Source organism: Oratosquilla oratoria, chromosome 9 (assembly GCF_046742065.1).
Source record: "Oratosquilla oratoria isolate Oo_2021 chromosome 9, ASM4674206v1, whole genome shotgun sequence".
In the NCBI taxonomy this organism is placed as follows: Eukaryota; Metazoa; Arthropoda; class Malacostraca; order Stomatopoda; family Squillidae; genus Oratosquilla; species Oratosquilla oratoria.
In genome coordinates, this window is record NC_134785.1 from 71,649,053 (window position 1) to 71,663,358 (window position 14,306).

Below are 14,306 nucleotides of genomic sequence, written 5' to 3' on the forward strand. Positions count from 1 at the left end.
TTATCTTTACAACCTTTTCATTTTACAACACTTCACAACTCAGTTTGTATTTCTAACTACTGCCAGTATATTCTATTCGCTCGAAGAAATCTGCGCATTAAAATAATGACCAGAGGTAGAATGCAATGCATATGTATATATATATATTTAATTAGTATTCTTATGGAATTACTGAGAGCACAAAAGTGCGTCATGGGAATGTGGGACTTTCCAATCATTGCATATATTCATCAACGACTGTTGTATACAATTACAATGCGAAAGGCTACGTCAAAACAGTAAATAAATAAATCTTTGGATAATACGTAGTCAGAACACGGAAATAGCTATGGAAAGCTAAACATGCAGGATCACATGCAACGTAAGCGTATTGGAATACAAGCTACGAGGAATGTTGAAGGTAGTCTGGAAGCCAAATACTAGTACGAGGCTTTTGTCACGTAGCAAGCTAACGTCAGCCTACAATCCTACATGGAAATAGTGATAAGCTCTGCGTTTCTCATACGTGGACATGTATATGGTTATAGAATAAGTTCCTCGACATGTCCTGGTATGCAGTCTTGGTATCTGGTATGGACGACGAAAAGAGTGGCGTAGTAGGCCTATTTCGTAAAGGAAAACTATTTTTTTTTTACTTATGTTACCAAGACTTAGTGGCGCACTTTTTTTTTATATATATGTTTGACTTACAAACCTCTTAATACACATACCAGCTAGTGTCAATAGTTTATCAATAACGTCATTGAAATCTCCTAATACATGCATTTTGTTTTCTCATGATCCATAACATGATTCAAATAATCGAAGAAGAACTCAGTATCGTCGTCTGAACATTGTGAAACTAATGCACAAACCTAAATTATTTTCAGAGTATGTTCTATATCGTCTAGTCACAATACAAGAAATTATGCCTGATGCACGGTTGAATTTCAGTGCATGATGCCCGTTTTCTAAACGGCTGGTGACTGGGGCATGGGTCAAGCAACGAGACGATCCAAAAGATGATCTCTCTGATTGACAGTTGCAGAGTGTGTATGAAATTACCATGGGTTGACAGTACACACACACACACACGCACGCACGCATGCACACACACACACACACACACACACACACACACACACACACACACACACGGCCTCACAAGCCGGAGAACCGGGGTTCGATTCCCCGGCCGGGCGGAGATAAGTTGGGTTTGTCTCCTATCACGTGTAGCCCCTGTTCACCTAGCAGTGAGTAGGTACGGGATGTTGGTCAAGGAGTTGTGACCTTGCTGTCCCGGTGTGTGGTGTGTGAGTGGTCTCAGACCTACCCAGAGATCGGCAAATAATGAGCTCTGAGCTCACTGCCGTAGGGTGGTGTCTGGCTGTCTCGAACAGAGGCTGCAGCAGATCCGAGGTAAATAAATACACACACACACACACACACACACACACACACACACACACACACACACACACACACACACACACACACACACACATTTATATGAATTTGCTATCTTTGGATCAATTCTGTGAATTTGAAAGAAAAAAAGAAAATAGAATAAATATCTATAATATTTAGTTGTATGCTATCGTTGGTTTCCAATTTGGTATTCCCCACATCTTAAATTCCACGTAAACTCTTGCAACAGAGCACATAAATCGATCATCTTCAGAGCTCTGCGTTGCATAGTACGTTAGTTTACGCGTTTGGAGTGTACGAAAGTTCTCGCCGGCCACGGAACGGGACCTGGATATGAAAAGTCGCTGAGGCCTTATTGGTATTAGGTCGAAACCCCCCTTGATTACGATGAACGTCATCGAAGCCCTTCACACGTTCGACCTTTTCTGCCTGGCGTGCTATCAGCGGCAATCCTACTGCATCCGGATCACGAGGGTGTTGATCTTCGGAAACGATTTTTTTCGCTGATATGTTCCAGGTTTTACTTTTGGGATTTGCAGGGATAATGCAGTTATGATCAGTCATTCATTCTTTTATATTGATTTATTATTTTATTTATGTAAATATTTATATTTATATATGTTCATCAATTCATTTGTTATCTACTTATCTATTTATTTATTAATTTATTAAATCATTTATTTATCCATTTATTCATTTATTTAGTTATTTGTTTACTCATTCATATATATATATATTTTCTTATCTAATTATTCATCGCTTTATTGATCAGTTTCTTTATCGTTTATTTATTTGTTTATCTTTTAATCAACTTATTCATTGTTAATCTATTTAAATTATACATTTAGGGACCAATGGGAAGTACTTCCACGAGGAAATCGTACAATATTTCGTTTATATTTCTAGTCAGGGATGTGTTATTTTTCAGTGTGTTACAATAATTGACGCTTTTTGCTTGTTTGCTTGCGCGCACGTGTGTGTATGTGTGTATGTGTGTGTGTGTGTGTGTGTGTGTGTGTGTGTGTGTGTGTGTGTGTGTGTGTATGTGTGTATTCACCTCGGATCTGCTGCAGTCTCTGTCGAGACAGCCAGACACCACCCTACGGCAGTGAGCTCAGATCTCCTTATTAGCCGATCTCTGGGTAGGTGTGTGTGTGTGCATGCGTGTGTGTGCGTACGTGAGTATGTATACTAACCCCCTCCCCCCCACCCTGCACCCACACAGGGCTCTACGCCTGAGTCGGAACGTCCTCTCTGCACTCGAATGCGCCCTGTGCTCTGGAGCCTGTGCATACTGACGATCTCTCTCCTGACATTCAGCCGTTCTCAAGGACACACGCCGCTGCCTTGCGAGCAAAACAAGGGTCACACGAGTGAATGCATCACCAATTTTGCGATTTTGTTGTCGACATGACTCGTTGAAGTTTGTTATCTCCGTTTTCTCTCATTCCGACTCATAAGGTACGGTTACACTAGTCAAGGGATGGGTTGGATTCCGAGCCTAGGGGTGGATTTCGCCCAACGTTGGAGGATTTGCGTTGGAATACAAGCCTAGGGACGTGCAACGCAATATCGTTGAAGTCCACCCCTCGGAGGAGATCCAAGGGAAAGAAATTAAAGATATAAGTGAATAGTACTCATATTTGCATTAAATATATATATATATATATATATATATATATATATATATATATATATATATATATATATATATATATAATTTATTTAATAATACTATATAAATGATTTAATATTATAAAATTATTTTGAAATAGAAAATATTTTTTATGGAATGTATATTGTGGCAATAATGAAACTCGTTTGACTACTGCTGTATGTAAACATTGCTAATTTTTCTTACGCGCGAAAACTCTTCTCACAATTTGCTTTGTATCTACACTTTTCGCCGTGATGGAATGGAATACCGAGTTTATCCATGCTATAATAGAAAATATACGACCGCAAGAGGCGCTTTGGGATGTAAGGCATCACGACTATATAAAGAAATAATGATAATATAATCTCTCTCTCACTGAGTCAGTGAGCCCTTCAATTACCAATCTATATGGATGACAAATGTGTTCTTCCTAGTGCTCGATAATCTGTGTGTGTGTGTGTGTGTGCATTGCGTGTATTTACCTAGTTGTATTTTACGGGAAGGGGAGCTATGCTCGTGGTGTTCCGTCTTCATATCTCATTTTATCTAAACTATTTTTAAATTCATGTATTGTTTTTGCACGCACTACTTTCTCATCTAACTTGTTCCAACTGTCTGTATGTGTCTGAACGTGTGTGTGTGCAAAGATCGTTAAATAATAATTTTTAGAGAGATCACAAGTCGTTCAAAGTTATTTGGGATAAAATATTTGAGAATGTGGCATAGGCATTGGCTCTGCCAATCAGAGTTCCTCGTTCTGGACAGAAGATAGGATTTGCTGTGTCTCCTTTTACGTGATTGGTGGGAAATTCTCTACACGGTAAGGCTGGATTTACATCTCACTACTTATAGGTTGAACGAATACTAAAGTTGTACTTCAACTTTTTCGCTGACTAGTGTAACCCTACCTTCAAGTTGCGAATAATCAAATGAGATCTTATCATTCTTACTAAGTTTAAACAAATTGTAAAATAATTGGTTTAAAATAAATATGATTCAAATTCTATTTATCAGTAGTACTTATCTATTTTAGAATATCAAATAAATTAAGAAATATGAAATCATCTTCCTTTCTGGCATGGATATTTCAGTTGATTCCTATTTGATTCAACAAACTAGTGATGTTTTCAAGTGTATTTATCATATACTGGATACAATAGATAAATATCTAATACCAAGAAATTCGACTATTTAGATTGTAATGGCATACCAATTGTAAAGTAATTATTAGAAATGCTTTTATTTCTTGTAGAAATAACTATTTAAGTATAAATCATGAAATCTAAAATTCTTATTACGAGAAACGCATTACCAACAGAGTATCATTACATTAGAAATGGGTAGTTTATCATGAAGTAGATATACTGTATATATGCGAACCATGATGTTACGGTTTTTATTCATGCATCGTTATTTTTATTATTATCATCATTGTTGTTATTATTACTATTATTATTATTATTATTATTATTATTATTATTATTATTATTATTATTATTATTATTATTATTATTATTATTATTATTATTATTATTATTATTATTATTATTATTATCATTATTATTATTATTATTATTATTATTATTATTATTATTATTATTATTATTATTATTATTATTATTATTATTATTATTATCATTATTGTTATCATTATCATTATTACTATTATTATTACTATTATTGTTATTATCATTATTATCATTATTATCATTATTATTATTATTATTATTATTATTATTATTATTATTATTATTATTATTATTATTATTATTACTATTATTATTATTATTATTATTATTATCATTATTATTATCATTATTATTATTATTACCATTATTATTATAATTATTATTATTATTATTATTATTATTATTATTATTATTATTATTATTATTATTATCATTATTATTATTATTATTATTATTATTATTATTATTATTATTATTATTATTATTATTATTATTATTATTATTATTATTATTATTATTAGTAGTAGTAGTAGTAGTAGTAGTAGTAGTAGTAGTAGTAGTAATAATAATAATAATAATAATAATAATAATAATAATAATAATAATAATAATAATAATAATAATAATAATAATAATAATAATAATAATAATAATAATAATAATAATAATAATAATAATAATAATAATAATATCAATAATAATAATAACAATAATAATAATAATAATAATAATAATAATAATAATAATAATAATAATAATAATAATAATAATAATAATAATAATAATAATAATAATAATAATAATAATATCAATAATAATAATAATAATAATGATAATAATAATAATAATAATAATAATAATAATAATAATAATAATAATAATAATAATAATAATAATAATAATAATAATAATAATAATAATAATAATAATACCACCATTATTATTATTTTCATATCTAACTTATTTATTTTCAATTTTATTCTATTTTTTACTCATTTCATTCTGTTCAGTTGCAACACTGTGTGGCAAAAATTAATATATTAAACCTTTGGCTTGCATACACATTGGCAATATTGGTGTCACTCATAGTTGTAACCGTAGCTTGCCTTGCAAGCATCTAGCCGTGACGATGGTTCCCAACGTGCGAATTTGAATTTTAAAGTGGGTAATGTGAGAATGAGTTATTACAGTGATTTTTTCTAGTGAGTCTGTGTGAGTTATGAATCCGTATGCGAGTTAACATATACGGTGCATATACATTATGCATATGTAAAATATTTGTGTGTATGCACATGTGTAATTACATGTATATTGGGATCTGTGCATGAGAAATCACATGAACTCGTGATTCTAGATATGCAGAAAAAACACCAAGGAAAGTAATAAATTGATGACCGAGCGCTTTCGTCTATTTAGACATCCTCGTGCTTGGTCATCAATTTATTATTTTCCTTTGTGGTTTTTCTGCATATATGTACCTGTGTTTTTGTATGTTTTTATTTTTTTTAATATCACAAGGGGTCATCGGGATTTTGGAGAAGAATAAGAAAGCCTAATGGAGGAAAGAACCGAAGAAAATGGGTAAGAAAAGTTCCTGGAAATAGACAGAAGGGACGCCACAGAAATAAATGAAATAGTTTGGCAGTTTGGTGAAAATGCCTGCAAAGTCGACATGACGTCACATTTCTTTGGCGTTCCTCTGATTCCAAACTTGGATGTGACGTTGACAGTTTTTTGTACATTAAAACTTTGGTAACATGAATGAGTATTGGTGCTTTCCGTGAAAAAATATTGAGACATCCAAGAATAAAGACATTGGGATCAAAACGGAATCCTACAATTATAATTTTTTAATGTCATTAACATGTGTAAGACGTTCCTATTCGTTTCAAAAGATTATTTTTTCCTATTCAAAGCGATTAAAAATTTATTTACGCATCAACTTTTTGACCTTTCTGATTTTTTCCCCATTTCTCATTATCATCATCACCTTATCTTTTCCACAGATACCAGAAATTTCTAGCATATCATTCGAGATATTTTATCGACATTTTCTTAACGTTGGCGTTATCTGAAGTTGGTCATTTGGTCACATGCTCATGAGTGGCCTGTGCTCATACTCTCAATGACCGTGACAGCAAATAACGAATTAAACAAAAAGGAAATGTGTCGTATTGTTTTATAGCCTCTTGTTACTAAATAATGAATTTAGCAAATAAATCAATTCAGAAAGAGAACTTTGTGTAATTTACACACACACACACACACACACACACACACACACACACACACACACACACACACACACACACACACACGGTGGCGGATTGGTAAGGCACTGGCCTCACAAGCCGGAGAACCGGGGTTCGATTCCCCGGCCGGGCGGAGACAAGTTGGGTTTGTCTCCTTTCACGTGTAGCCCCTGTTCACCTAGCAGCGAGTAGGTACGGGACGTTAGTCAAGGAGTTGTGACCTTGCATTCCCGGTGTGTGGAGTGTGAGTGGTCTCAGACCTACCCAGAGACCTGCTAATAATGAGCTCTGAGCTCACTGCCGTAGGGTGGTGTCTGGCTGTCTCGAAAAGAGGCTGCAGCATACACACACACACACACACACACACACACACACACACACACACACACACACACACAAACTCGATGGCGCGGTGGTAGATTTCCTGGCTGCCACTACTGCGGTCCGGGTTCGAATCCCGCCTAGGGCTGAAACAATTTCAGTATCGCTATGCTGCTAGTCGTCACTCCAACTCTCGTGGGCATTACCCATTGATCGGTCATATATGAACTCTGAGCTCTCTTCCGGAAAGGAAATAGCTGCCGATCACGAGTACAACACGTGATCCAAGACCTTGGTGAATCACGCACGCACACACACACACACACACACATGTATATATATATATATATATATATATATATATATATATATATATATATATATATATATATATATATATTCAGTTTCTTATTTTATGTCAACACCGCAGCCCCATGTATATTGGGAGTATTTCTTTATACTTCCTTTAAGTTACCTGGCTGTTATGGTATATTTTCCATTTTAATGGGAAATGTTGGATAATATCATTCCTGTTTCTGCTGACACTTTTTTAAAGAAATGTTATCGTAGACCCAAATAAATTCATCTCACTAATTATATTATCATATGAAGAATATTTACTTTAATATATAATGCTTGTTTACTGATGACAATAAATTCGTAGTTAATAATGTTTTATACAAACGCAATGCATGCAGTTTCTCAGAGGAGTTTTCATAAATCGATCATATACAATTTACAAATTACCAGTAGCGTCTGAAATTTGGGGATTTCCGTCACTAAATTTAGAAGTAATTCTTCCAATTATACTGGAAATCGTTTATTTTTTTCGGATTAACTGACGCAAGTGATTTTGTGTGGCCGTTGCATTTACTCTGGAAAATATTATTTCTTGGTATGCAGTGCTCGTCAACTCAGAGGAAGAGCACCATTAGTGTTCAAGGACAAGGCCTTGAAAGCTTTTACCATCTTTAATTTGACCAACTACTTAATAAGTAATGAAGCTTAAGAACACAAGAAAAGCTCAATTACCTCTACAGGTTAATTACGCCAAACATAGATATTTAATTCGAATACTCAACAGATGTGACCATAAATGTCGATTCTTACTAATTCGTTTCTACAAATCCCTTAGACGGCATGACGTCACCACCGGCATTACAGAAACAGATCGAGTTCCGTTTAAACGGAATCATTGGATTTAAGCGGATGAATCTGGAACTGGGAATGCAAATTTCTTTTTTGTCTCCTTCCGTTAAACGCAAAAGGGAGGAGGCAGCCACGTTGGCCTTGGGTGTTCAGACTGACGCCAAAGGGATGCGACTTGACGTCATCGATGACCTCAGAGTCGTTCTGTAGAAGGAGAAGCATGGATTCCCGTAGTCCTTGTTAAAAACCTGCCTACGTGCATCATATATCTAACCTAAATGCGCAGTGAAATTTAATATTTCCATGTTGTAAGGATGACCTAAAGAAATGGATAGTGAAAATGGGCTTACAAAGCTTACATTTAGCTCTTGTAGCACCTTTCTAAGAAAGCGTGAGAATGTGTTATACAAAGCTATACATTATAAAAGATTTCCTCTTCTAGATGTAATTTGACCAAAAACGGTCATCCTCAGAGAGGGAAATATAAGAAAGATAGGAACACATGAGAAAATTTACATCAAATATTATATGGGTTATGACCTTCAGTGATCTTCATGCGTACGAGAAAGTAGCGATTGGCTCGATCGATCGACGCGATCTTGAACTGGTGGCATTTCATAGTGGAACTTCTTTTACTGCTTGGGAATGTGGGCGCGGGTGTTGATTAATGGTATCTCTAGAAGGACAATGAAAGCTTCGGCCATTTTGAGAATGTGGACGCCACTTTCTTTGTTTATGATATAAATCAGTGGTTCCCAACCCCAGGGTCGCGACCCAAACAAGGGTCGCGAGGGTGTTTTTGAGGGTCGCCAGAGGGTCTTTTTTAATTTTTTTTTTTCATTCAAGTTTCAAATGTATTTAAATTCATTGTGCTAATAGATATAAACTGAACTATAAAAACGAAAGTTTATAAACATTATGCAAGTACGTAGAAATGTAACATGAAATGGTTGAATCTATTATTACAATTAGGGTCGCGACTCCAGGCTAAGAGTGGGTTTAGAGTCGCAGCCAAAAAAGGTTGGGAAACACTGATATAAATGGTATTATTACTAAGCGTTTTCTGTTGAAGACAACGTTGTGTACTTTCATATCGTCTTTCGCGCTAACTCAGGTCTGAAGAATAGGGTACTAAAAGTAATTATCGGCTGAAAGAAACCTGCACAGCGAAGCTATAGCGATAATCCCATACCACACTCCTGGTCATATGGCCATTTCCCGAAGGTTGAGTGTGGTTTGAATTTTCCGCCAAAATCATCGGAAATTTAAAATTCCCGGCTCTGTGCAGGCATGCGCATTGTCGACCCCACCTCCCCCTCCCTATCCCCTCCCTTCTTACCCGGCTAGCTCGAGCCGGACGTCGCGTCACTTAGATCGCGGAAACGGGACCGAGTGGTTAACTCGCTGCCCACATGGGAGCAGGCGGTCCCGTTTCCTGCTGGTTAATCGTCTGTTAGTTTTATCGCTTTCCGCTTGGCTGCTGGTTTGTCTCATTCTTCGACTTTGATTTTATACGAGCACAATCCGTCCCCGTCTTCGAGCCGTCCCTGGTAAACAACCCGGGTCCTCTCGGAGGACAGGGGACGTGTCTTATGGTACGGAGTGTGGCGCCCCCCAGGGTCATCAGGCCTCTCGGCAGCGCCATACCTCTGACCATCATCGGTCCTCTATTGCCTCACGGTTTGTTTCAGGCCCTAGGCGTAGACTTTGACCATATACGATCGCAATACGTCCCCGTCTCCAGGCCGTCCGTGGTAAGAACCCGGGCCTCTTTGAAGACGGGGGGGACGTGTCTTATGGTACGGAGTGTGGCGCCCCCCAGGGTCATCAGGCCTCTCGGCAGCGCCATACCTCTGACCATCATCGGTCCTCTATTGCCTCACGGTTTGTATCAGGCCCTAGGCGTAGACTTTGACCATATACGATCGCAATACGTCCCCGTCTCCAGGCCGTCCGTGGTAAGAACCCGGGCCTCTTTGAAGACAGGGGGACGTGTCTTATGGTACGGAGTGTGGCGCCCCCCAGGGTCATCAGGCCTCTCGGCAGCCCCAAACCTCCGGTCATCAATGGTCCTCTAACAGCCTCATAGCTTGCTTCGTCAGGCCCTAGGCGTAGACTTTGACCTTATACGATCGTAATCCGTTCCCCATACGTCTTCGGGTCGTCCGCGGTAAGAACCCGGGCCTCTCGGAAGAGAGGGGGACGTGTCCTATGGTACGGAGGGGGTGCCCCCGAGGGTCATCAGGCCTCTCGGCAGCCCCATACATCCGACCAATAATGGTCCTCTAACGCCTTAATGGCTCCCTTTGTGAGGCCCTAGGCGTAGACTTTGACCTTTTCCACTCGTAATCCGTTCCCCATACGTCTTCGAGTCGTACGTGGTAAGAATCCGGGCCTCTCGGAGGACAAGGGGACGTGTCCTATGATACGGAGGGTGACGCCCCGAGGGTCATCAGGCCTCGGCAGCCCCATACCTTCGACCAATAATGGTCCTTTAACGCCTTATAACTTTCTTTGTCAGGCCCTAGGCGTAGACTTTGACCTTTTCCACTCGTACTCCGTTCCCCATACGTCCTCAAGTCGTCCGTGGTAAGAACCCGGGCCTCTTGGAGGACAAGGGGACGTGTCTTATGATACGGAGGGTGGCTCCCCGAGGATCATCAGGCCTCGGCAGCCCCATACCTCCGAGCTTCAATGGTCTTCTAACGCCTCACGGCACCACCCTCCTTCCAGGTTTCTTAAAAAAAAAAAAAAAAAAAAAAAAAAAAAACACCCAGCCCTTCTCATGAGCCACAGCCAACCTCTTATCAACTTCACTTGGCTTGAGTTTAAAGATGACTTACCTGATGTTCCACCCCCAAGTAAAACACAAAAGAACTTTAGACTTAGGGAGTCTAGTGTTAGTTAAAATGAGTATAAATTAGTTCAAAGAAACTACAATCATTTAGTGTAATGAGAAGAGGAAAATCAGTTTTAAATAGTACAGTTTAAGTTGGCGCAAAGTGCTAGGTATTACATAAATAAAATGCCTTGACCTTGAAGAAAAAAAAAAAAAAAAAAACAGGTCGAAATGGACATGACTTCTCCTATTCAACTTAAGCTAATCTATAGTCATGATGGTCAAGAACTTTACCATGTTGAAATTAATTTCAACGCTCACTGTGACTCAGGTCGAAATGACCATGACTTTTCCTATTCAACTTGAGCTAATCTACAGTCATGATGGTCGAGAATTTTACCATGTTAAAATTAATTTCGACGCTCACCGTGACTCAGGTGGAAATGGACATGACTTTTCCTATTCAACTTGAGCTAATCTACAGTCATGATGGTCGAGAATTTTACCATGTTAAAATTGATTTCGACGCTCACTGTGACTTAGGTCGAAATGACCATGACTTTTCCTATTCAACTTAAGCTAATCTGTAGTCATGATGGTCAAGAATTTTACCATGTTAAACTAATTCAACGCCCACTGTGACTCGGGTCGACATGAACATGACTTTTCCTATTCAACTTAATTTAATCTACAGTCATGATGGTCGAGAATTTTACCATGTTAAAATTAATTTCGACGCTCACTGTGACTTAGGTCGAAATGACCATGACTTTTCCTATTCAACTTAAGCTAATCTGTAGTCATGATGGTCAAGAATTTTACCATGTTAAACTAATTCAACGCCCACTGTGACTCAGGTCAACATGAACATGACTTTTCCTATTCAACTTAATTTAATCTACAGTCATGATGGTCGAGAATTTTACCATGTTAAAATTAATTTCGACGCTCACTGTGACTTAGGTCGAAATGAACATGACTTTTCCTATTCAACTTAATTTAATCTACAGTCATGATGGTCCAGAATTTTACCATGTCAAAATTTATTTCAACGCTCACTGTGACTCAGTGATGTCACGGTATGATAAGATGACGTCATTGTGATAAATTGACGTCACCATGTAGTCCTATGACGTCAATTTGTGTCCCTGTGACGTCACGAGACGATCCTATGGCGCCATGATCAATCCGGTGACGTCACAGTATAATCACGTGATGTCACTAGGTATTAAACATATAGAAGTCCGCTTGTGGGTGATGAGACGTCACAAATTGCCATAGCACACTATTGGATGAAGACGCTCGCCACGGGCTTCGAGAACTTCCCGCGGGAAGACTTGGGGTGAGTTGGATACATACCGAGGGTCCAGGCCCGTCTTCGTGGGAGACGCTCAGGGAACGTCTTCACCCAGGACGAAGCCTCTTGACTAACGCCCACGGACGAGGTCGCTCGGAAACGAACTTGGCCTCGCATACTCCCTTTCGGTTTCTCGCTTACCCCGAGGATCTTCACGAAACTAGTGAGAGTGGTAGGCGTACGTTGGACGGAAGCAAGCGTCTCCACACTCATGTTCCTAGACGGCTAGTTGATGCATTTGCCCACCGGGGAGGGTGCATCGGCCGACATCTCAGTGGCTCTGAGTGTGTTGGCGGACGTGGAGTTCGGGGTGGACTGGGACGGGTCTGCCCTTGCTCCCACACAGAGACTTTATTGGCTCGGGATTGAGTGGGACACAGTCAGCGTCCTTCGGGTGCTCCCCTGCGCCAAAAGAGCGTGCTTCTCTCACACGTCCTCCCTCCTTCGGTGGCGGGGGCCTCAACTTCGCGACCCCGGCCCTTCCACTGAGCCGCTTGGGGCGCCGACGGCTGGTACGGGAGGTCGACAGGAGCATACTGCTTCTCCCGCGTGACCTGCCCGGGCCGATACCCTCAGCACTCCACAGGTTGTTGCGTCCCTGGCTTCGGTCGGGGGCCCTACGCCGGTCGCTGGAGTTTCTCCGCACCCACTCTGTGGAGCGGGTGCGGGACCTAGGGACTGGACATCGACGACTCCCTTGGGGACACGGTGTCTCTACCACTCGGTCGCCCCTGTCCCATGTGTCGCCATGGAAACGGCTCCACCCCTCTCATCTCAAAAAAGTGGAGGGGGCAAAGGGCGACCGAGGAGTGGGGAGGGGCCAGGAACCGTTGAACAGGATACAAATTTCGTATAATTTACGCATTGTGTGAACAGTGCAATGTTGTGCATGTCACATTCTTCGGCGTGGGTACTTGACGTTTCTGTCTCCCCTCTACTGAGTGATAAAATGAATAAGTCTCCCATAGGAAAGACACACGTAATAACGGTTTGATTCAGGCTTCACCTCTCCTCCCACCTGTCCTCGTCTCATGCATAGCTTCGCTGTGCAGGTTTCTTTCAGCCGATAATATTTCTTTGTCGCGGCTCGTGCCGCTTAAATTGTTTTTATCGGCTTAAGAAACCTGCACAGATTTAGGGTCCCTCCCTCCTCCCACAGGCGAAGCCTTCATTTCTCATTGAAGTGACGCGACGTCCGGCTCGAGCTAGCCGGGTAAGAAGGGAGGGGATAGGGAGGGGGAGGTGGGGTCGACAATGCGCATGCCTGCACAGAGCCGGGAATTTTAAATTTCCGATGATTTTGGCGGAAAATTCAAACCACACTCAACCTTCGGGAAATGGCCATATGACCAGGAGTGTGGTATGGGATTATCGCTATAGCTTCGCTGTGCAGGTTTCTTAAGCCGATAAGAAGAATTTAAGCGGCACGAGCCGCGACAAAGAAATATTTTATTATACTGAGAGGTATAATATTCATGGATTAAATAATTTTATGGATAGGAATGACAGGTGGTAAGGTATATGAAACTGCCTAGTGTAGGCTTTATGGTCTTTTGCAGTCTCTTCCATTATTATGTTCTTATGCATTCACATCCACCGACAAAGCAACCATAACGGTAAATATTCTATTTTATTTTATTTTATTTTACTTTATTTAATTTCATTTTATTTTATTTTGTTTTATTTTTTTATGAAGATAAGAGGCAATGTTGTCCTGATAAAAAACGCTGTATCACACGGACGCTCTGCTACCACCAGGGTACCACGGAAATTAACAAAAAATCTTCACGGTATCCAAAACAAAAATAAATCTTGTAAGACACTAGAAAAGAAATGGATCGATATGAAATAACTC

At 39.2% G+C, this 14,306-nt stretch overlaps 1 protein-coding gene across 1 annotated transcript in view; it reads right to left on the reverse strand.

The window, feature by feature from the left end:
• The window catches only part of LOC143028568 (zinc finger CCHC-type and RNA-binding motif-containing protein 1-like), a 478,714-nt gene that overhangs the window by 208,481 nt on the left and 255,927 nt on the right, over positions 1 to 14,306 (reverse strand). The window lies entirely within an intron of this gene.